This window comes from Cervus elaphus, chromosome 30 (assembly GCF_910594005.1).
Source record: "Cervus elaphus chromosome 30, mCerEla1.1, whole genome shotgun sequence".
Classification (NCBI taxonomy): Eukaryota; Metazoa; Chordata; class Mammalia; order Artiodactyla; family Cervidae; genus Cervus; species Cervus elaphus.
In genome coordinates, this window is record NC_057844.1 from 2549850 (window position 1) to 2573067 (window position 23218).

At 36.9% G+C, this 23218-nt stretch overlaps 1 pseudogene; it reads left to right on the top strand.

Annotated features, from left to right (window-relative positions):
* The first annotated feature begins 1890 nt into the window (after window positions 1-1890).
* LOC122687091 lies at window positions 1891-3263 on the top strand (annotated as a pseudogene).
* Window positions 3264-23218: the final 19955 nt, after the last annotated feature.

A 23218-nucleotide genomic window follows, 5' to 3' on the forward strand; every position in this document is an offset into this window, starting at 1 on the left:
ACTGATGTTGAAGCTGAAACTCCAATACTTTGGCCACCTCATGCGAAGAGCTGACTCATATGAACAGACCCTGATGCTGGGAAAGATTGAGGGCAAGGGCAGAAGGGGACGACAGAGGATGACATGGTTGGATGGCAACTCCGACTCAATGGACATGAATTTGGGTAAACTCCTGTAGTTGGTGATGGACAGGGAGGCCTGGTATGCTGTGGTTCAGGGGGTTGCAAAGAGTTGGACATGACTGAGTGACCAAACTGAACTGAACTGATGATGAATTTTTAAAAACATGAATGAAAATGATCCACACAAGCCTCCTCTCTTGTAGAGGTGGAATGAGCGTAAATAAATGATGGAATAGGTGTAGTGTCTTTGTAGAAATGGGGAATAAAGGAGGCCTAAGTAATTGCACCCAATCAATTATAAAATTATTATAAAATACTAAAGTGAAGCATTAATATTTAGTGAATATTGACAGCAACAGGCTTCATCATTTTTTAATTAATTTGTTTTGAAATATTTGATACTGTATAATATAAAACAGAGATAAAAGAAAAATGATAGTGAAAGCTCTGGGTTGACTTCTAGCTCTGGTAATAACTTTATTAGGATTTTAGGCATGGGGTTAGAGGAATAGTATATTTGAACAATGATATATTTGAAGCATTTGCAAATTTAAATGATCATAACTAAGCTTGGTAAGAAGATAATATTTGATGTACCAGGAAGTACACTCAGCACCTTACATATATTATCTCATTTATCTCATAGCAATCATCATGAAGAATGAGGCAGTTTCTACTATAATTTTCTTCCATACAACTGAAAAAGCAGAAAAATACTTAACCTAAAAACATTAAGTATTTTGTCCAAGATCATATATCTGGTGATTGGCCAAGTGGGATGCAATAAACCCAGTGAATAAAACACCAAAGAATGTACTCTGAACCACCAGGGCAACCTCTATAGACCTTAATAAGGAAAAAAAAAAAATCTCTCTGTGTGCATCAGAAAACTCCTCCCTGTTACTTAAGATGCACCTCAATATCTCAATTTTACAGAGAAAGTAAATGACCCTAACTTTCAATAGAGTTTGTGTGAGACTTAAATGTACAAATACTTGTGAATATAAAATATCTAGTGTCAACTGAAAGAAAACCACATGCTGTAAGAGCTGTGAGTTTAAATTTTAATCAGGGTCTTATTGCGGACTACAGCCTGGAAAACAGTTTCTCAGATAGCTCTGAAGAACTGCTCCAAACAGGTAGGGAGGAAAGGCAATATCTGAAGAACTTCTCCAAACAAGTAGGGAGGAAAGGCTATATATATATATACGGCTAAGGAATATGTGCAGTCAAGCACACATTTTGGTAAAATATTACTGCTAGTCACAAATAACAGATATCTCAGTTAATGATTTTGATGCTTTTCTGCATATGTGAAGTTATAAGAATCTGAGTTTATTAAAATTCTTCCTAAAATAGACATCAAATTTGCTAAGAAGCTTGTTTTTCCAAAGCATAGAATGCCTCATCCAGTTTTCCTCCAAAACCCTTCCAGGGTGCACTGTCCAGTCATCGACTGAAGGGGCTAGTGACTTAACCTTATAGGATGGTGAAGAAAATCCTTTGATTTTATGCTGGCAACATCTCTTCCCCCAGTGGTCAAGCTTTCTTTCACTCCCTGTCCTCCCGCTCTTCCTTTATCAAGTATTCTCCATAAGAAAGACTTATAAGAAAAATGCTATTGTTTTGTGCTTATCAACAGTGATGCTATGGCTAGAAACACGTGGGAGCACTCATCTGGGCCCAGAAATCTTCCCACAGATAACTCTTGTTTCAAAATTCATGTTGTGGCTGGACTAGCCCTTGTGGTTCTTACTGTGATTGCAAGATGCCCTTAGTCATAACCATCAGGAAACTTCGAAGGACAAAGTTTATTACACACACTTCCTGGAGGGTACACCTCGGACCTCAGAGTGAGGTGGGGGAGAGTAATGATGTGGGGAGGTTAGGAAGTGGGGGAGATGGGTGTTTGGGAAGGTGGGGAAGCAGATCTGGGCTTCTGATTTTATTTGGTTGAGGGTGGGGGCCTGAGGTTTCACAGGTTCCATTGCTTATTGGTAATAGAAAGCATGAGTGGTTAAGAGCCAGAAGGGAAAAGCAAGTGATCAAAAGGTCTATTATGAAGTCAACCAGCTACCAGATACCTCTGAAACAAAGGAAGAGGGTGGGGCCTACAGGGGAAAGGGGTAGGATGCCCCCTCTCGCAGACTCTCACTAAGTCCTGTTCCCAGGTGAAGCTGCAGAGGATGGAGAGTGTGCTGGACCAGCTCGAACAGTTGATTGCAGTGGAGGCCGACACAGGCAATTTCCACACTGTTGACTAGTACAAGCCCCAGAATGCCACAACCAATACATCCTTGATCCTGGCCCTGGCACAGACACCCACCTATCAGGAGCTGGTGGAGGATGTCATAGCCTATGCAGGAGCCTGGATGGGTCACAAGAGGAACAAATTATAAATGCTCTTGATAAATTTTATTTGCTATTTGAAGCAGAAATATTGAAGAAAATTCTGGACTGGGTATCCATGGAAGTGGATGCAAGGCTCTCTGTCAATAAGAATGCCATGTTGGCCCTGCCCAGCACCTCATCAAGAGACACAAGGAGGCCAGGATCAGCAAGGACTGGATTCTGATAAAGCTGTCATCCACCTGAGAAGGAATTCAGTCTGGAAAGAAGCTAGAGAAGGAGCATGGCATGCATTACAGGATGACCCTACTCTTATCCTTTGCCCAGGAGATGGCCTGTGCAGAGACAGGTGAACTCATGTCCCCATTCCTGGGTTGTATCTTCGGCTGTCATGTGGCCAACACATACAAGAAGTTGTAGGAACCCCTGGAGGACTCACTAGTGAAGAGTGTCAACAAGATCTGCAACTATTACAAGAAGCTCCACTATAAGATGATCATCACAGGTGCCTACTTCCACAGTACTGCTAGGTCAGGGCCCTGGAAGCCTGCTGTTTCCTCACCCCCTCAACCCAGGTCAAAGACCACGGAAAGATGGTGCCCGCACTGTTCACCAAGGTGGTACAGCTCTGGAGAAGTTCCACCTGGATGAAAAATCCATCTGCTGATTGCACAAGGAGGACCACATGGTCATGGAGAAGCTCCCCAATAGTATCCATAGGCTTGCTGCAGAGACTATGAAGCTGAATCAGATGCTGATGAAGGAATGTTCAGCGTGGAGAATGGAAAATAGCACAACTCCTAAAGCTGGACCACAAGATCTGCACTATCTTTGAATTGGGGCCTAGTTGCATATGTTTTGAAATGAATCTTGGGTTCTTTACTACTTTTAATAGGGAGGAACCATAGATACTTGATTATATGTAAAACTTTTTTATTTTTTAATATTTTGTTTTTTTGTTAAATAGATAACCAGTTGGAGTTTGATGTGATGCAGGGCGTCCAAAGCTGGTGCTCTGTGACAACCTGGAAGGATGGGGCAGGGAGGGATGTGGGAGGGGGTTCAGGGTAGAGGGGACATACGCTTGCCTATGGCCGATTCACACTGATGTATGGCAAGAACCATCACAATATTGTTAAGCAATAATCTCCCAATTAAAATAAATTAAAAAAAATAAACAAAAAAATTAGAAAAGATCCCCCCCCCAAAAGCCATCAGAGAGTGTAAGTCTTTTGAACATGAGCTGCCCATTCTCCTTGCTTGGTGCCCCGCAATAAATGCTGTATTTTCCTTCACTGCAACCTGGTATCAATAGATTGGCTTTGCTGTACATCAGGTGAGCACACCTAAGTTTGGTTTGGTAACTTTGGCTATTCCAGCCAAAGAAGAACCAGTGAGGATAGTTCTATAAAATATGCAAAGTTGGAAGATTTGATAGAAGGAAGTTTCACTGTCTATTACTATACCCATAGGAGACTTTTATGTTATATTATATATGTAGAATACTTCAGACAAACATAACAGAAAAAATAAAAAAGTAGCCTAATTTCAGCAAAAATTTCTCTTCCAAATACTAATTTTTAAAAACTTCTGTTGATATAATTTGTTTACACTTTGATACCAAATTTACTCTAACAAAAATTCTTGCTTTTTTATAGTTAATTCCATTAAGGAGGATAAGCAATGATAATTTTTATAGTAACTAAAAATAAGATATTTTTCCTAAGAGGAAAAAAATGTCCAAAGTGATCCAGGTGGAACTGTTTCCAAATTGGAGACATGTATTTAAGTGATACAAACTGACAGTTTCTCACTTTGGAAATTTTGTGCTATGTTTTGAGTTTTCCTGAACCATCACCTTCCCTTTCTTGTCATAAATAAAATCACACAGCAAGTCACATTCTGAAATTAGCAGGAAATTTCTGAAAACAAGAGCCAATACCACAAGGAGAGGTCTGGGTTGGCAGGAAAAAAAGCCACTCAGTCTGAGCTTTCTTTTTTGTCTTTGGATAATAGAAAATGCTCAGATTTTCTTCATACCTATATCTCAAAAAGCATTTAAATTTAAATCTTTGTAAGTTCTTGTTGCATTTAGTATTTTAAAAATCATGATCTTCTCTATACTGTAGAGCTCTTTCATAGCTCATTCTGCCGTAGCAGTTTAATCTCTTGAGAAAAGATAGCATGTAAATGTCCACCATAACAGACATACCTAGCCAAGTAAAACATCTCCTGTCCACTATCTAATTTAATATCTGAGACGATGATGTGGTGGACACCCTACTCAACACTGATAACAATTCAGGGACTTTTTTAGTCCACTCTATTTATTGTCTTCGAGGCTGCCCCAGTGGCGCTAGTGGTGAGGAACCTGCCTGCGTTGACTGGAGACATAAGAGACTTCTGTTCAGTCCTGGGTCTGGAAGATCCCCTGGAGGAGGGCATGACAATCTCCCCAGTATTCTTGCCTGGAAAATCCCACGGACAGAGGAGCCTGGTGAGCTATAGTCTATGGGATCGCAAAGGGTTGGACACAACTGAAGAGACTTACACACACACACACACATTTATTGTCTTCATTCTCCAGTGTTGAAAGGCACAGTGAAAATACTGACATTGGAATAAAAATATGAGTGAATGTAAGAGTAAGCAGAGGGTAAAAGAACAATCTTAGATTTCTGTCGAGAAAGGAAAAATATACATAATACTTAAACTTGTATATTTTATAACATTGTCATAAACTTTAGAATAATAAATTTTCAAGAACTAAAAACTTGGTGAGACCACAAGCTATCCAGCCTCCAAAATACTTAGCTCAGTTTGGATGATATATTGCAAAGAACATTATTACTTTGCCTTTAGTTTGTGATCATTTAAAGTATAGCATAATTATTGATAACTTCTAAAATTTTCACTAGAGGCAGATTAACTGCATGGGACATTCTGAATCAGATATAGTATCTAATTTCTTATTGAATCTTGGTAAGTTATTTGCCTTCATAAAATACTATGGCAGGGTTCCAAGGGTTAATTATGAGTTGCATAAAAGGTAGTTCCTTCAACTCATTTTAATTTATTGCTTTCTGCTAAGCATTGCCCAGGAACTTGGCTCATTGAAGTTGCAAAGAAGAGTTACTTTTACTTTACCCCCTCCTATTCTACTTACATCTGATATATATAGTCAACAACATCTAATTTCACAGCTCAGTTGTTCAGTCCTTGAAAAAAAGACATTTCCTCAAAGTTAGATGATAAAAATGAGTTGGAGAAGCTGTACTAAAGAAATTAATAGTTTTAAAAGTGATATTTATGTAAGCTGTATTTATGAATTCCATCAATTTACTGAAAGTATACTAATAAACTCTCTCTAAACTCTGCAAGAGGGAATAACTTATAGATGCACATTTCTAATAATATAATACCAACATATTATATCAATTATGCACTCAAAGCCTAGAAACGGATGGTTATGATATATGGGATAATAGATGATCAACAAGTGACTCTACACTGTAATTCAGAAGATGGCCACAGCAGTTGAGTAGTTTATGAGCTGCAGCAGCTAGAATCCCCAAATGTCTTCATACATTCAGTGGGAAGCTATTACTGTTATAAAAATGAAAACATTTATTTAAATCTTAACAAATTTCAATGCCATGCCTGAAATCTCAATACCCACATTTTAGTATCTGCCTCATGAGAAGAAACTGCTCAAATAATAATATAATGTAGAATCTTTAAAGCTACATTCACAAAATTTGATTGAGATAAATGTTTATCAAAATCTATCCAGAATGATTATTAAGGTTGAAAGTGGGGAAAACAGTGACAAGAGGAGGAATGACTTTAACTTTTTCATTTTAGCTATGTTAATTGTTGGGTGATTCTATATTTATAAAAGCATAAAAGGATAATCTGGTGTTTTCTCTGTTATGTAGTGCTGTACTGCAGATGGTGACTGCAGTCATGAAATTAAAAGATGCTTGCTCCTTGGAATAAAACTTAAGACAAATCTAGACAGCACATTAAAAAGCAGAGCCATCACTTCGTCGACACAGGCCCATATAGTCAAAACTATGGTTTTTCCTGTAGTCATGTATGTTATGTGAGAGTTGGACCATAAAGAAAGCTCAGTGGCAAAGAACCGATGCTTTTGAAATGTGGTGCTGGAGAAGATTATTGACAGTCCCTTGGGCAGCAAGGAGGTCAAACCAGTCAATCCTAAAAGAAATCAACCCTGAATATTCATTGGAAGGACTGATGCCAAAGCTGAAACTCAATACTTTGGCCACCTGATGCAAAGAGCCAACTCACTGGAAAAGTCCTGGATGCTGGGAAAGATTGAGGGCATGAAGAGAAGAGGATAACAGTGGATGAGATGGTTGGATGGCATCATCGACTCAGTCAACATGAGTCTGAGTAAGCTAAGGGGGTTGGTGATGGACAGGGAAGCCTGGCGTGCTGCAGTCCATTGGGTCTCAAAGAGTTAGACATGACTGAGTTACTGAATAGGAACAAATAAAAGATATACTCCAAAAGACCATAATATTTTAATATTTGTAATAATATTTAAGTATGGAGACATGGAATCTTTTTGCTTTTGGTATTCCATTATGAACCTCTTCTCCATGAAATATGTTCAATTTCAAGGAACCACATTTTCAGTTTATTCCACTTAGCTTTTGAAATATCATTGTCTTGCATGAGTTTTTAAGTGAACATAGTTTAAGCTTTAAGTATCTCTTATTTTTTATAAACTGGGAAAATGTATTTCTAGGATATATCATGTTGAAAAAATTTCATTTAGTGACTGTTCACAAGTGCCACATATTTTATATGTATTTTATTATATTTAACAGAATCTGTGTCAGCTATTTTACAAACCTACTTTACAGCAGAGAAAATGAAGCTTGAGGAATGTGAAACAATTTTTCTATGATGACATATGAAGTGAAAACTCAAAGCTCCCAAAATTTGAAGAATATCCTCTGAAATGCTACTTTTTACTCTAGATTGGGAACCCTGAGATGCATGATAGATTGATTTCAGAACAATACAAGAAAAGAAAAAAAGTGAATGCTGTAGTAAAAGAGATTGTGTCCACATTGTCTTGAGACATATATCCTAGCCTGTGGAATGGACTGTCTCCTGTGACTATTCCCACCATTGTGCAGAGAGACAATCTGGCAAGGATTGCCAAACAAAATATAAACAAGTCATTTAAATCTGAGTTGCAGACATACCATAATTTTTTCAATATGTGTGTTCCAGATATTGCATAGACATACTTACACTAAAATCTAATTAAGTTTTTATCTGAATTTCAAACATAATTTGAATCCTGTACTTATATTTGCTTAACTTGGAAAATAACGTCCTTTCTTTTTTAGGTAGCTCTGAGAAAGCTGACTCAGCAGGTCTGAGCTAAATCAGTGGAATACTAGAATTGTTTGCTCTGGAGCTCTCCCTTTTAAAAAGTCCACTTCTAAATGACTTGCTCAAAGACATACAACTAGCTAACAGGGCTTGGACTAAAATCCAAGTCTCTTTACTCCCACATTAGGAATCTTTACCCTATTCCATGCTGTTCTCCTTCATTTGACTTTTTTTAATTCCCCCCCCCCCCCCAGAGAGTGTCAAATTTCATTCTCTACACAGGAAAGATGCTTGTATTTCTGTATAAAGTGATTATAAATTGTGTGGAACTATAATCACCATACTTATTCCTACAAACAATTGAAATACAAAATTTAAAAATGCCTTATCTTCATAGCCAATGGAAATATAACCAAATGACAATTACTGAATAGCAAAAGAGTCACATAGCAGCTATTGTCAAATGTTCTACCTGAAGGCAAACCTTTTTTGAAAGCAATGAATTCAAGAGAATACAGTGTTCCAAATTCTGACTCATCAAATAAGAACTGAAGTTCTCAATAATCAATGGTTAGAGGGGTACATCAGAAACTGAGGAGACACTGAGGAGTTTACCAAATGATGTATTAATATCTTATGCTGAATTGCCCTGGTTTAAAATTAGCAAGAATACATTCCGTCTCTAATTTCTAAGAATTAAAGACTGCTGTGGTTGTTTACTCTAAGTTTAGGACAAAACTGAAGTGAATGAAAGCAAGACGTGGAATAGAAAATTTAATATTTAAAAAGCTGATGACTTTAACCTAAACCAGAATTATTTATCTTTTAAGTCATTTAGATTCCCTGAGTTTCTGTTTCCTTATCTATAAAATTAGGTGCTCTATTTTCATGGTAAAAATAATGTAATACAAATGTTGTTGATAGGAAGAAAAATGAAAATGCATTAAAGAAGACAATATAAAAAGCAAAATAAATAAGTAAAATAAAAAGTCCACTTCTCAGACCAGATAGATGCCCCTGTCTGCCGTATTCACAAATCTGGAGATCCACAAGGGCCAGAGCCCCCTCTACTGGGACTGCAGACATGGTGCGTGCAGGCCATCTATCCGGCCTGGAGACACCATTGAAAAACCACTACAAATATTGTAAAGTAATTAGCCTCCAACTAATAAAAATAAATGAAAAAATAAAGAGAAAAAAAGAGAAAAAAAGAAAATCTCAGGGAATTATGTGCATTCTGTCACTTCTCTGATAGTAAATTATTACCCAATAAGGTCTATTTCACACCTACAACACATGGTATTAAATACATGTTTACGTGTCTCCACAACCATTTCCATAACATTTTGAAAAATTTTTGTTCTCTTTGTCCTTTTCAACATTCAGCCATATATAACTGAGACATGCTACACATATGGGTTTTGGGAAGGAAGATTTCTCCTGTCCTCTTGTTTTTAGAAAGAGAGTTAATAGTTTCTCTCATTTACTTTTTAAATTTCCAGAGTAAAAATTTAGTCACTCCTGATATAATATCAGGTGATAATAGCTCATCACCTGAAATATACTATTTTTACTTCTCTAAGTTCCCAGTTTTATAAAGTTTTTCCTGAAATACAACTTGTAGACTCACAATTCTCCTTCCATAGATGTGCAATAATTTGGTCCCAAAGACAATATTTTCCCTTTCATTCATCATACTTTTTCCAACAGGGCTCAGCATTTTATTGGTATTTGTTTAGAGTAAACATGAGAACATTTGAATTCTATTTATTTTCTACAATTCAGTTGTAAGTTTAGAATTTATTAATACAGTATATGTTTTGCTTGTAAAAATCCATATTCTGCATTTTGGAAAACTGCAAAAATATATAACCTTATATAATCATTTCTTGTTTTATTTTTGGACCAAAATAGTATTGTACTTTTAACAGTTCTCATACAAATCTTTTTTTTATATAAAAACATTTATTTTTTTATTAAAAAATATTTTCCCAAGATATTGTTTTTGACATTCCTTTCTCTACCATGTTCTAATTCCAAACTAATTTTCCCTTTCTATACACTCTATATTTTTACTACTATGCCATTCTCATCAAGCTGATATTGTTTTGCTTCCCTGTTAAAGGGGAAAAAAAGGCCCATTCTCCAAGAAAGCTTGGATAACATCTCCTGCTAAATGAAAACTTGCCAAATCTTTTCACTTAAGGTTCATAACTTTATATGAATTATATTTATGTTATTATTCCTTGAAGTATAATCTCTGACACATTATCCTCCAGATAAAGAAGAATTTCACTGAGGCTGGTAGTAATATCATGCATATCTCTTAATCATTTGAAAGACTAGGAAGAATTCTCCTCACACACTAATAGTCAACATACCATTGTAGGTTCGTTATTAGAATGAAATGAAAGAATTGGGGACTATAGTGCAGCACATTTTTTTTTAACAATTTTATTGTTTTCCTTCATGACATTAAAACACTCTATAAGGCTATTTTTCCCCCTTTACACTTGTTTGAAATCCTGTGATCGCTTTAATCCCTAAAGTAATCCTGAAAACAATTTAACTTGGTAGCAAAAACATCTATTTTGATGTAATAAAATTACCAGTTCCATATGGAGGTCAATTTGCTCCCCTCCTCTGGTTGGGGAAAGCTTTAGGCTTGTGGTGCCCGAAGTAGGACAAGGAGGGTGTATGTGGTTCCTCTGCTTCTCCCATCACTAACCCCCCTCAGGTGCTTCCCTTGTTGGAGGAGTAGGAAAAGCCAGCTAAGTCTCACCTGCTGTGTATTCTTAAGGAGATTTAACTTTGTAACTCTTGGCTTGGCGGGAGTTGAAAGCTGATTTTCTTTTTTCTTGCAGTGAATCACATTGTCCTATCTCCAGCTTTTTCCTGCTGGCGACTACTTGCAATTCTGGGTAAACTACTTAGATAGAAACTGACACCGTCCACAAGAAACCTCCAGACATTCTATCCCTCGCTGCAATCTGCATGTGTCACTGAGCAAATAGACACTTGCTGCTCTTTAAACTGGTCATGTGCTATTACTGTTCAGATTTCATGCCTGTAAACCCAACAGAAAGTCCCTGAGTTCCCCAAACTCCAGAGAACACTTATCAGAGGTAATAAGGTTCAGGTTTCACAGAGCTGCAAGCTGAGACTTGAATATCTGTGTCCCCGTCAAGATTCCTGTGTTGAAACCTAAACCCTGAGAAGAAGTGGGACCTTTAGGAGGCAATTAGATCATGAGATCAGATACATGAAACAGTAAAGATCCTCATGAATGGATTGGTGACCTCATGAAAGAGACTCAGGGAGCTCCTTTGTCCCTTTAGCACATGGAGCGCAGTGAGGGCCACAGTCTGCACCCTGGAAGAGGGCCCTCACCAGGACCCACCATGCTGGCCCCCTGATCCTGGATGGTCAGGCACCTGGAATAAATTGTTCAGAGTCCTCTTGGTCTCTAATACACACACACACACACACACACACATATTACAGCTGCCTGAACAGACTAAGACATGGTGTCACAAGCAAGAGATAACTACTGTTTTTTCTGAAGCTGATTCTACCCCTTCTGTACAGAAAGACCTGGAATCATGGCATGTTAGAGACAATTAAAATTGCCCAGTCCAAAACAGCCAAATTATAGATGAAGAAACTGAGAACTGGCCAATGTTTGATTAACTTTTAGTTCAACAAACATCACTGAATGCTCTTTTGTAAATGATAATGGGGTAACAAAGACAAATTTGACTCAGAATTGATCTTGCAGGAGCTTTAGTTAGTAGATGAGCTGATGTTACAATCCACGTCTCCTGGTTTCAAAGTAATATCTGTCACCACACACTTGGGAATAGTGCTCAAGTTTAGTACAAAAAAGACTCTCCTGAGAGCTGTTAAAATGCAGATTCCAGAGCTCTGCTGCTGCTGCAGATTCCAATTCAATGTGCTCCTGAATCTTCATGTTAACAAGTCCCTTAAGGACAAATTGTTCTGTTCCAGAATTTAAAAGCATGGTTCTTTTTGTTGTGGAGAAGGTCCTTCTCCCTGATAGTGATTGCCAAAGAGAAGTGATTCTTCTGTGTCATCCATTGCCTGCCCTATCATCCCATGATTTGTACAGTTCAAAAAAAAAAAAAAATGTGTGCAGTTTTACTGAATATAGGGTGTGTTCAGGTGCCTCTGCTTTCCTGAAACATGTTTTGGGGGGATTATTTTGGAGTTTCCTGCTGAATCCTGCCAATCTGTGATTCCTGAGGACTGTTTGTTATTTTATCTTTTCATTCTTAGTGAGTAAAACCTTGCTCACACTGGGCCTATATGGAATATATAGTAGATGGGATTGATTGCATGTTCTTTCTTCTCTTTGCATACATATATTTATAAAATACCAAATTATAAGAGAAATATTCATAGAAATATTGACTTTTGTTGATGCTCCCTTATATCTCATAATATGTTAGGATATAGCAAAGCCTAATGTCTCAAAAGTTAAGCAGGTCTGATTGAACATTAAGAAATAGATTGCCAAAGCAGGTACTCAAGGCATGGCGAGACATTTCTCACTTGATAAATGGTGTAGTTAGGGTGTTGATGGCACTTTTTCATCAGTCACTCACAGAAAGCACTCTGACCCTTGTTTCTAGTATGTTCTGACCAACCTCAGTTCTCATCCACGTGGTGTGACACCACTGAGCTTTGGTTACTCTTTCATGGGATGCAATGAGAAGCTCATCCACTCATTTAGGATGATAAGTATATGTGTTTTATGAATTATCTAAAATGTGCACAAACCACTTTTGTTTCTTTCAAAATGCTGATCATCTGCAATTAGATTGCATTTATTCTTGGCATAGACAAAATCTTAGAGTTTATCAACTTTAATGAGATTAATTTTCTAATAATAACAGTTAATTGAGAAGGAAAAGCTAACCAAGCATCTGAATGCAAGCTCTTCCTTAAACAAGAATACTTAATTTAGTGATATAAACTCTTTCTTACTTTTATAAAGAAAATAAATCATAAGGCTAATGTCCCAATATCTGTATGGCTAATTGGAATAAGTTAAAAAGCAAAAGCATTGAAGGTGTCATAATCAAATACTTTTCTACTGAAAATTATCTTCTCCCAAGAAACATTGTTTATACTATTATTCCATTAATATTTTTACCAATATTTGGAGATTACCTTACAGAACCCACACATCATATCTTTTAATGCTCATTCACTGCTGAGTGTGATGAGAAAACAACTATTTTGAGTTGCTATGTGGGCATTTTATAGTACAGCAACCCTGATCCCACCTAGTCTAGAGATTTAGATAAGAAGCCAAGTTAAGGATTCCTGCCATGAGTTCCTGTTTTGCTTTTCCTGGGGCTCCTTTCAAAATAACTGCTTGGAGTTGAGTCCTTGAGAAGTTAATGACCTCCACCTCCACCACCTTATGAGTAGTAGATGTTTTGTTACCTTGTTATCTGTTGCTCCTTGATGACCATGGAGGGAGGGCTGCCCTTCCTCTGGCTCATCGCCCACCCCACACTCACCTCACACCACACACCCCACTCTTCCATTTCTGGGATTTGTAAATCATAAACCTAGTGATTTTACTTCCTTTGTGTGAGTATATTGAAATTTCAACTTTAATCAAAATGACCTGGGGTTTCACTTCCCCAAAGTGGCTGCTCAGATGTGATTGAGCTACACAATGACCCCATGTTGAATTGTGTCTCCTTATTCAGCTGGTCATAATGTGCATATCCTTAATTTAAAACACCAGGTATGGATCAGTAAACACAATGAGGACCTGCAGTAGCCCAGGCACTCTAGTAGATGCTGGATATCCAATAAGGAGTGTGTAATACTGAAACATCCCCAGATGCAGATCCAGGTCGTTCAGTTGTGTCTGACTATTTGAGAATCCATGGACTGCAGCATGCCAGGATTCCCTGTCCTTCACCATCTCTCAGACACAAACTCATGTCCACTGAGTCAATGATGCCATCCAGCCATCTTATCCTCTATTGCCCCCTTCTCAACAAGCCCTCAATCTTTCCCAGCATCAGGGTCTGTTCCAATGAGTCATCTCTTCGCCTCAGGTAGTGAAACTATTGGAGCTTCAGCTTCAGCATCAGTCCTTCCAATGAATATTCAGGAGTGATTTCCTTTAGGATTGACTGGTTTGATCTCCTTGTCTTCTCCAGCAGTACAGTTCAAAAGTATCAGGTCTTCAGCACTCAGTCTACTTTATGGTCCAACTTTCACATCCTTACATGACTACTAGACAAACCATAGCTTTGACTAGATGAACCTTTGTCAGCAAAGTGATGTCTTTGCTTTTTAATACACTGTCTAGGATTGTCATAGACTTGATTCCAAGGAACAAGGGTCTTTTAATTTCATGGCTGCAGTCACCATCCAGTGATTTTGGAGCCCAAGAAAATAGTCTGTCACTGTTTCCACTGTTTCCCTATCTATTTGCTGTGAAGTGATAGGACCAGATGCCACAGTTTTTGTTTTTTGAATGTAGAGTTTTTCACTCTTTCACTCTCCTCTTTCACCTGCATCAAGAGGCTCTTTACTTCCTCTTCTCTTTTTGTCATTAGGGTGGTGTCATCTGCATATCTGAGGTTACTGATATTTCTCCTGGCAATCTTGATTCCAGCTTGAGCTTCATCCAGCCCAGCATATCACATATGTATTCTGCGTATAAGTTAAATAAGCAGGGTGATAATATACAGCCTTGTCATAACTCTTTCCCAATTTTGAGCCAGTCCATTGTTCCAAGTCTGGTTCTAATTGTTGCTTCTTGACCTGTATACAGGTTTCTCAGGAGGAAGTTAAAGTGCTCTGGTATTCCCAGCTGTTTAAGAATTTTCCACAGTTTGTTGTGATCAACACTGTCTGTCCTAAGTTGCTTCAGGCATGTCCAATCTTTGTGACCCTGTGGACTGTAGCCTGCCAGGGTCCTCTGCCCATGCAGTTCTCCAGGCAAGAGTAATGGAGTAGATTGCCATTTCCTACTCTGGGGAATCTTCCCAACCCAAGGATTGAAACTTCGTGTCTTAGATCCCCTGCATTTGCAGGCAGGTTCTTTACCACTAGCACGACCTGAGAAGTGCCATGATCCTCACAGTCAAATGGCTTTATGTAGTCAATGAAGCAGAAGTAGATGTTTTTCTGGAATTCTCTTGCTTTTTCTATGATCCAACAGATGTTTGCAATTTGATCTCTGATTCCTCTGCCTTTCTGAATCCAGCTTATACATCTGGAAGTTCACAGTTGAGGTACTGTTGAAGCCTAGCTTGAAGGATGTTGAGCATTACCTTGCTAGCATGTGAAATTATCTCAGTTGTATAGTAGTTTGAACATTCTCTGTCATTGCCTTTCTTTGGGATTAGAGTGAAAACTGACCTATTTCAGACCTGTGGCCACTGCTGAGTTTTCCAAATTTGCTAACAAATTGAGAGCAAGGAGACTGATGCATAAATAGAAATATTATGTCTATATGAAAAATATCAGAATTATGAGTAGATCTTTGACACCCTATGTGAAAGTCTTTCAATCATGTTCAACTCTTTATGACCCCATGAACTTCTCCAGTCCATGGAATTCTCCAGGCCAGAATTCTGGAGTGGGTAGCTGTTCCCTTCTCCAGGGGGTCTTCCCAACTCAGAGATCAAGCCCAGGTCTCCCACATTGCAGGCAGATTCTTTACCAGCTGAACCACCAGGGAAGCTTGACACCCTAAAGGGCAGAACAATTCAACATTTCCAGAAGAGCTGAAGGAAGTTTGAGAGAAATGAATCTAAAACCAACTTCATATTAGAACCACCTGAGAAGCTCTTAGAACAAACGCTACTCATGATCCAGGACAGATTAATTAAAACAGAATGTCTGCAGGTGGGTTATCAATGCTGCTAAATTTTAAAGTATGTCCAAGTTTTTATATTTATCTAGTGTTAAGAACTACCAATATAAAGAAAATGGCAAATGAACTCTTTTTTTTTGTTTGTTTGTTTGTTTTAGTTGGAAGCTAATTACTTTACAATACTGTGGTGGTTTTTGCCATACATTGACATAAATCAGCCACGGGTGTACATATGTCCCCCTGTCCCAAACCCACCTCCCACATCCCTCCCCACCCTCTCTCTGGGTGTCCCTAAGGCATCAGCTTTTTTTTTTTTTTTTTTTTAACTTAAGGATAATTGCTTTACAGAATTTTGTTGTTTTCTGTCAAATCTTGACATAAATCAGCCATAGATATACATGTATCCCCTCCCTTTTGAATCTCCCTCCCATCTCCCTCCCCATCCCACTCCTCTAGGCTAATACAGAGCCTCTGTTTGGGTTTCTTGAGACATACAGCAAATTCCCATTGGCTCTCTATTTTGCATATGGTAATATAAGTTTCTATGTCACTCTCTCCATACATTGCAGCTTCTCCTCCTCTCTCTCCATGCCCATAAATCTAACCTCTATGTCTGTTTCTCCATTGCTGCCCTGTAAATAAATTTTTCAGTACCATTTTTCTAAATTTTATATATCAATGTTGAGCATCTTTTCATGTATTTATTAGCCATCTGTATGCCTTCTTTGGAGAAATGTCTGTTTAGGTCTTTATCCCACTTGTTTTTCCTGGTATTGAGTTGTATGAGTTGCTTGTATATTTTGGAAATTAATCCTTTGTCAATTGTTTCATTTGCTATTATTTTCTCCCATTCAGAGGGTTGTCTTTTCACCTTGCTTACAGTTTCCTTTACTGTGCAAAAGCTCTTAAGTTTAATCAGGTCCCACTTGTTTACTTTTGTTTTTCTTTCCATTACTCTAGGAGGTGGGTCATAGATGATCTTGTTTTGATTTATGCCATCAAGTGTTCTGCCTATGTTTTCCTCTAAGAGTTTTATAGCTTTTTGTCTTATATTTAGTTCTTTAATCCATGTTGAATTTATCTTTGTGTATGGTGTTAGGAAGTGTTCTAATTTCATTCTTTTACATATAGATGTCCACTTTTCCCAGCACCACTTAGTGAAGAGGGTGTCTTTGCCCCATTGTATATTTATGCATCCTTTGTCAGAAATAAGATACCCATAGGTGCATGGGTTTATTTCTGGGCTTTCTATCTTGTTCCATTGGACTATATTTCTGTTTTTGTGCCAGAACCATACTGTCTTGATGACTGTAGCTTTGTAGTATAATCTGAAGTCAGGAAGGTTGATGCCTCCGGCTCCATTCTTCTTTCTGAAGACTGCTTTGTATATTTGGGGTCTTTTGTATTTCCATATGAATTATGAAATTCTTTGTTCTAGTTCTGTGAAAAATGTCATTGGTAATTTGATGGGGATCACGTTGAATCTGTAGATTAGATTGCATTTGGTAGTATAGTCATTTTCACAATATTGATTCTTCTTACCCAGGAACATGGAATATCTCTCCATGTATTTATGTCATCTTTGATTTCTTTCATAAGTGTCTTGTAATTTTCCTAATACAGTTCTTTTTTTTTTTTTTAAGTAAGTAAGTTTTTCATCTAGTTAAGTTCCTAGATATTATATTCTTTTAGTTGCAAAGATAAATGGGATTTGTTTCTTAGTTTATCTTTCTGATTTTTCATTATTATTATATGGGAATGCAAGTGATTTCTGTGTATTGATTGTGTATCCTGCAACTTTACTAAGTGCACTGATTAGCTCTAGTAATTTTCTGATTGTATCTTTAGGGTTTTCTCTGTACAGTATCATATCATCTGCAAACAGTGAGAACTTTACGTCTTCTTTTCCGATCTGGATTCCTCTTTTTTTTCTCTTCTCTGATGCTGTAGCTAGACTTCCAAAATTATGTTGAAAAATAGTGCTGAAAGTGGACACCCTTATCTTGTTCCATATCTTAGGGGGAATGCTTTCAATTTTTAACCACTGAGAATAATGTTTGCTGTAGGCTTGTCATATATAGCCTTTTCTATGTTGAGGTAGGTTCCTTCTAAGTACACTTTTTGAAGAGTTTTAATCATAAATGGGTCCTGAATTTTGTCAAAGTCTTTCTCTGCATCTATTGAGAGGATCATATGATTTTTATCTTTCAATTTGTTAATATCACATTGATTGATTTGCATATCTTGAAGAATCTTTGCATCCCTGGAATAAACCCAACCTGATCATGGCGTGTGAGCCTTTCAATGTGTTGTTGAACTCTATTTGGTAAAATTTTATTGAGGATTTTTGCATCTCTGTTCATCTGTCATATTGGACTGCAGTTTTCTTTTTCGTGTGTTGTCTTTGTCTGATATCAGACAATGACAGTTCTCATTGAATGAGTTTGGAAGTGTTCCTTCCTTTGCAATTTTTTGAAAAAAAAAAAAAAAAGTTTTAAAAGAATAGACATTAGCTCTTCTCTAAATGTTTGATAGAATTCTGCTGAAAAGCCATCTGGTCCTGAGCTTTTGTTTTTTTTTGGGAGATTTTTGATCACAGCTTCAATTTCAGTATTTGTAATTGGGTTGTTAATAATTTCTATTTCTTCCTGGTTCAGTCTTGGAAAATTGAATTTTTCTTAGAATCTGTCCATTTCTTCCAGGTTATCCATTTTATTGCCATATAGTTGTTCATAATAGTCTCTTATAACCTTTTGTATTTCTGCATTGCCTGTTGTAACCTCTCCTTTTTCATTTCTAATTTTGTTGATTTGGTTCTTCTGTCTTTTGTTCTTGATGTATGTGGCTAAAGGTTTGTCAATTTTGTTTATCTTCTGAAAGAACCAGCTTTTGGTTTTATTAATCTTTTCTATTTTTTCTTACATTTCTTTTCACTATTTCTGCTCTGATCTTTATAATTGCTTTCCTTCTGCTAATTTTTTTAAATTAATTTTCTGTTTTGATGATCTGTCCGTTGGTGTGAGTGGGATGTCAAAGTTTCTTACCATTATTATGTTACTGTCAATTTATCATTTTATGTCTGTTAGTCTTTTTCTTATGTATTGAAGTGCTCCTATGTTGGGTGCATAGATATTTACATTTGTTATGTCTTCCTTTTGGATTGATCCCTTGATCATTATGTAGTGTCCTTCCTTATCACTTGTAATTTTTTTTTCTTTCTTTTTAAGGTCTATTTTGTCTGCTATGAGGATTCTTACTCCAGCTTTTCTTTTGCTTTCTATCTGTATGGAATATACTTCTCCATCTTTTCAGTTTCAGTCTACAGATGTCTTTAGGTCTGAAATGGTTTTTTGTAGATAGCACATATATGGGTCTTGTTTTTGTATCCATCCAGCTAAACTGTGTCTTTTGGTTGGAGCATTTGATCCATTTTCATTCAAAGTAATTATTGATATATATGTTCTTATTGCCATTTTCTTAATTTTGGGGGGTTTGATTTTGTAGATCTTTTTCTTCTTTTGTATTTCTTGACTATATAATTCCCTTTAACATTTGTTGTAAAGCTGGTTTGGTAGTGCTGAATTCTCTTAAATTTTGCTTGTCTGAAAAGTTTTTGATTTCTCCATCAACTTTGAATGAGATCCTTGCCGGGTACAGAAATCTTGGTTGTAGATTTTTCCCTTTCAGTACTTTAAATTTACCCTGCCATTCCTTTCTGGCCCACAGAGTTTCTGCTGAAAGATCAGCTGTAAAACATATGGGGTTTCCCTTGTATGTTACTTGTTGCTTTTCCCTTTCTGCTTTTAGTATTCTTTCTTTGTGCTTAATCTTTGTTAGTTTGATTAGTATGTGTCTTGGCGTGTTTCTCCTTGGGTTTATCCTGTATGGGATTCTTTGCACCTCTTGGACTTAGTTGATTATTTCCTTTACCATGTTGGGAAATTTCAACTCTAATCTCTTCAAAAATTTTCTCATACCCTCTCTTTTTCTCTTCTTCTTCTGGGACCCCTATAATTTGAATGTTGGTGTGTTTTATATTGTCACAGAGGTCTCTGAGACTATCCTCTGTTCTTTTCATCCTTTTTACTTTATTCTACTCTTTAGAAGTTATTTCAACCATTTTTATCTTGTAGCTCTCTGATTCCTTCTTCTGCTTCAAATGTTATTGATTTCTTCAATATTGATTCCTATTTTTAAATTCAGTAATTGTGTTCTTTGTCTCTATATGTTTATTTTTTAATTCTTCTAAGTCTTTCTTAATTGATTCTTGCATTTCTCTATTCTGTTTTCAAGGTGTTTGATAATCCTTGCTATCATTATTCTGATTTTTTTTTTCAGGTAGTTTGCCTATTTCCTCTTCATTTATTTAGACTTCTGTGTTTCTGTTTTTTTTTTTTTTTTTTTTTCTTTCATTTGTGCAGTACTTCTCTGACTTTTCATTGCTTTTCTTAACCTTATTGTGTTTGAGGTCTCCTTTTCCCAGGCTCAAAGGTTGAATTCTTTCTTCCTTTTGGTTTTGCCCCCCCCGCTAAGGTTGGTGTGGTGGTTTGTGTCAGCTTTGTGTCAGATTTATATTAAGTTTTAATTTTTTTTTTGCTTTTCCTCTGATGGGCAAGGCTGAGTGAGGTGGTAATCCTGTCTACTGATGATTGGGTTTATATTTTTGTTTTGTTTGTTATTTGGATGAGGCGCCCTGTGTGGGGTGCTACTGGTGGTTTCGTGATGCTGGGTCTTGTATTCAAGTGATTTCCTTTGTGTGAGTTCTCACTATTTGATTCTCCCTATGGTTAGTTCTCTATTAGTCTAGGATCTTGGTGTCAGTGCTCCCACTCCAAGGCTCAGGGCTTGACCTCTGGTCAGGAACAAAGATTCCACAAGTGGTTTGTTATGGCATTTAAGTGAGATTAAAACACATACCCCAAAATGAGAAACCAAAGATGATCCACAGACAAATGGCAATTACACAGTCAGGCAAATAATAATTAAAATAATGGAATATACCCATATACATATGCATCCATAAGTAAAATCAAAACTGTCCAACAAAAATAAACTATAATAGATTGACCCAGTGAACAAAGGAAACCAAAAATGATATCTACCAGTTAAGAACAAAGCTAACTAAAGCACAGATTGGAAAACAAGACTAAAGCAAGATGCAAACTGTGGAAAAAAACAATGAAAACAAAACTAACAAATATGCTCAGAGGAAAGGAAAGAAATAAAATAAATAAAGAATGGATATGAAAATCTAAATAGAGGCAGATAAAGAATGTTTATGTATATTAAAGATTAGCTGTAAGGGGAAAAGAATAGTAGGAAAAGCAAACACAGGAATTAATGCAGAAAAAATAAGAATAGGTTTTAAAAAATTAAAAATTAAAATTAAAAAAAAATAAATGAAGAGGAAAGGAAAAAAAAAAAAAAAAGGAAAGCTCCAGAGAACCGTGGAAGCCCAACGTAGAGACAGAAGTTTATAACAATAGAAAGTGTGGTTTAAAAAAAAAAAAAAAAAAAAAAACTGAAAAGCTTAGATTTCATAGTGTGTCAATAGTATTGACAACTACAATAGAGCAGGGTCTGGGAGGAGTAAAAGGAAAAAAAAAAAAAAAGAAGAAGAAGAAAAAAATCCAAAAGAAACTACAGAACAAGTCAAAACAAGAATAATAAATGTTTTTCTTGAGTCACTGCTGTCCAGAACCTTTCCCTCGCTGGGAGTCACAGTCCGTCTCACCTCCCTAGCATGCCCTCCAACACTGTGTTGGTCCTTGGACCTGTTATGGGGACAGGTCAGATTCTGTTCTGGTCCTACATCTGTGTGTTCTTGCTACCAATGTCCACAGCTATCATAACTAGTGCACTTTTTTTTTTTTTCCCTGCAATTTATTTTTTTTAATTTTTTTTTCATTTATTTTTATTAGTTGGAGGCTAATTACTTTACAATATTGTGGTTTTTGTTCTTTCTTTTGAGGGAGCTCTGAATGTCCTTTTATATATTCCATAGGCACAGAGTCTGCCTAGTCAATCATATGAATTTAGTCTGCAGCTTGTGCAGCTGCTGGGAAGATTTTGGGTCTTCTTCCTTAGCTGAACTGCCCCTGGATTTCAACTGTGGCTTTATTTCCATTTCTTCATGTGGGTCATCCACTGGGGTTTACTCCTGAAGCTGCCCTGGAAGACTTGGGTCTATCCCAGTGATGGCCAAGAGTGGGGGTGATTAGTTCTTTGCCATGTTTCTTGAATGGGTTACTTATTTTTCTGGTATTGTGCTGTATGAGCTGCTTGTATTTCAGAGATTAATTCTTTGTCAGGTGTTCCATGGCAGCCCACTCCAGTACTCTTGCCTGAAAATCCCATGGATGGAGGAGCCTGGTAGGCTGCAGTCCATGGGGTGGCAAAGAGTTGGACACGACTGACTGACTTCACTTTCACTTTTCGCTTTCATGCATTGGAGAAGGAATGGCAACCCGCTCCAGTATTCTTGCCTGGAGAATCCTAGGGACAGAGGAGCCTGGTGGGCTCCATCTATGGGGTTGCACAGAGTCGGACATGACTGAAGCAACTTAGCAGCAGCAGCACTTGCTTAATTTACTATTATTTTCTCCCATTCTTAAAGTTGCTTTTTCACCTTACTTATAGTTTCCTTTGCTGTAAGAATGTTTTAAGATTAATTAGGTCCCATTTGTTTCTCTTTGTTTTTATTTCTGTTACACTGGGAGGTGGGTCATAGAGGATCTTGCTGTGATTTATGTCAGAGAGTGTTTTGCCTATGCTTTCCTCTAGGAGTTTTATAGTTTCTGGTCTTACATTTAGATCTTTAATCCATTTTGAGTTTATTTTTATGTATGGTGTTAGAAAGTGTTCTAGTTTCATTCTTTTACAGGTGGTTGACCAATTTTCCCAGCAGCACTTGTTAAAGAGATTGCCTTTTCTCCATTCTATATTTTTGCCTCCTTTGTCAAAGATAAGGTGTCCATAGATGCTTGGATTAATCTCTGGGCCTTTTTTTGCTTGCTTGTTCCATTGATCTATATTTCTGTCTTTGTGCCAGTATCATATTGTCTTGATGACTGTAGGTTTATAGTATAGTCTGAAGTCAGGCAAGTTGATTCCTCCAGTTCCATTCTTCTTTCTCAAGATTTCTTTGGCTATTCAAGGTTTTTTTGTGCTTCCATACATATTATGAAGTTGTTTCTTCTGGTTCTATGGAAAATACAGTTGGTAGCTTGATAGGGATTGCATTGAAACTATAGATTACCTTGGGGAGTATACTCATTTTCACTATATTGATTCTTCCAATCTATAAACATGGTATATTTCTCCATCTATTTGTGTCATCACTGATATCTTTCATCGGTGTTTTATAGTTTTCTATATATAGATCTTTTGTTTTTTAGTTAAATTTATACCTAAGTAATTTATTATTTTCATTACAATGGTGAATGGGATTGTTTCTTTAATTTCTCTTTCTATTTTCTCATTGTTAGTATATAGGAAT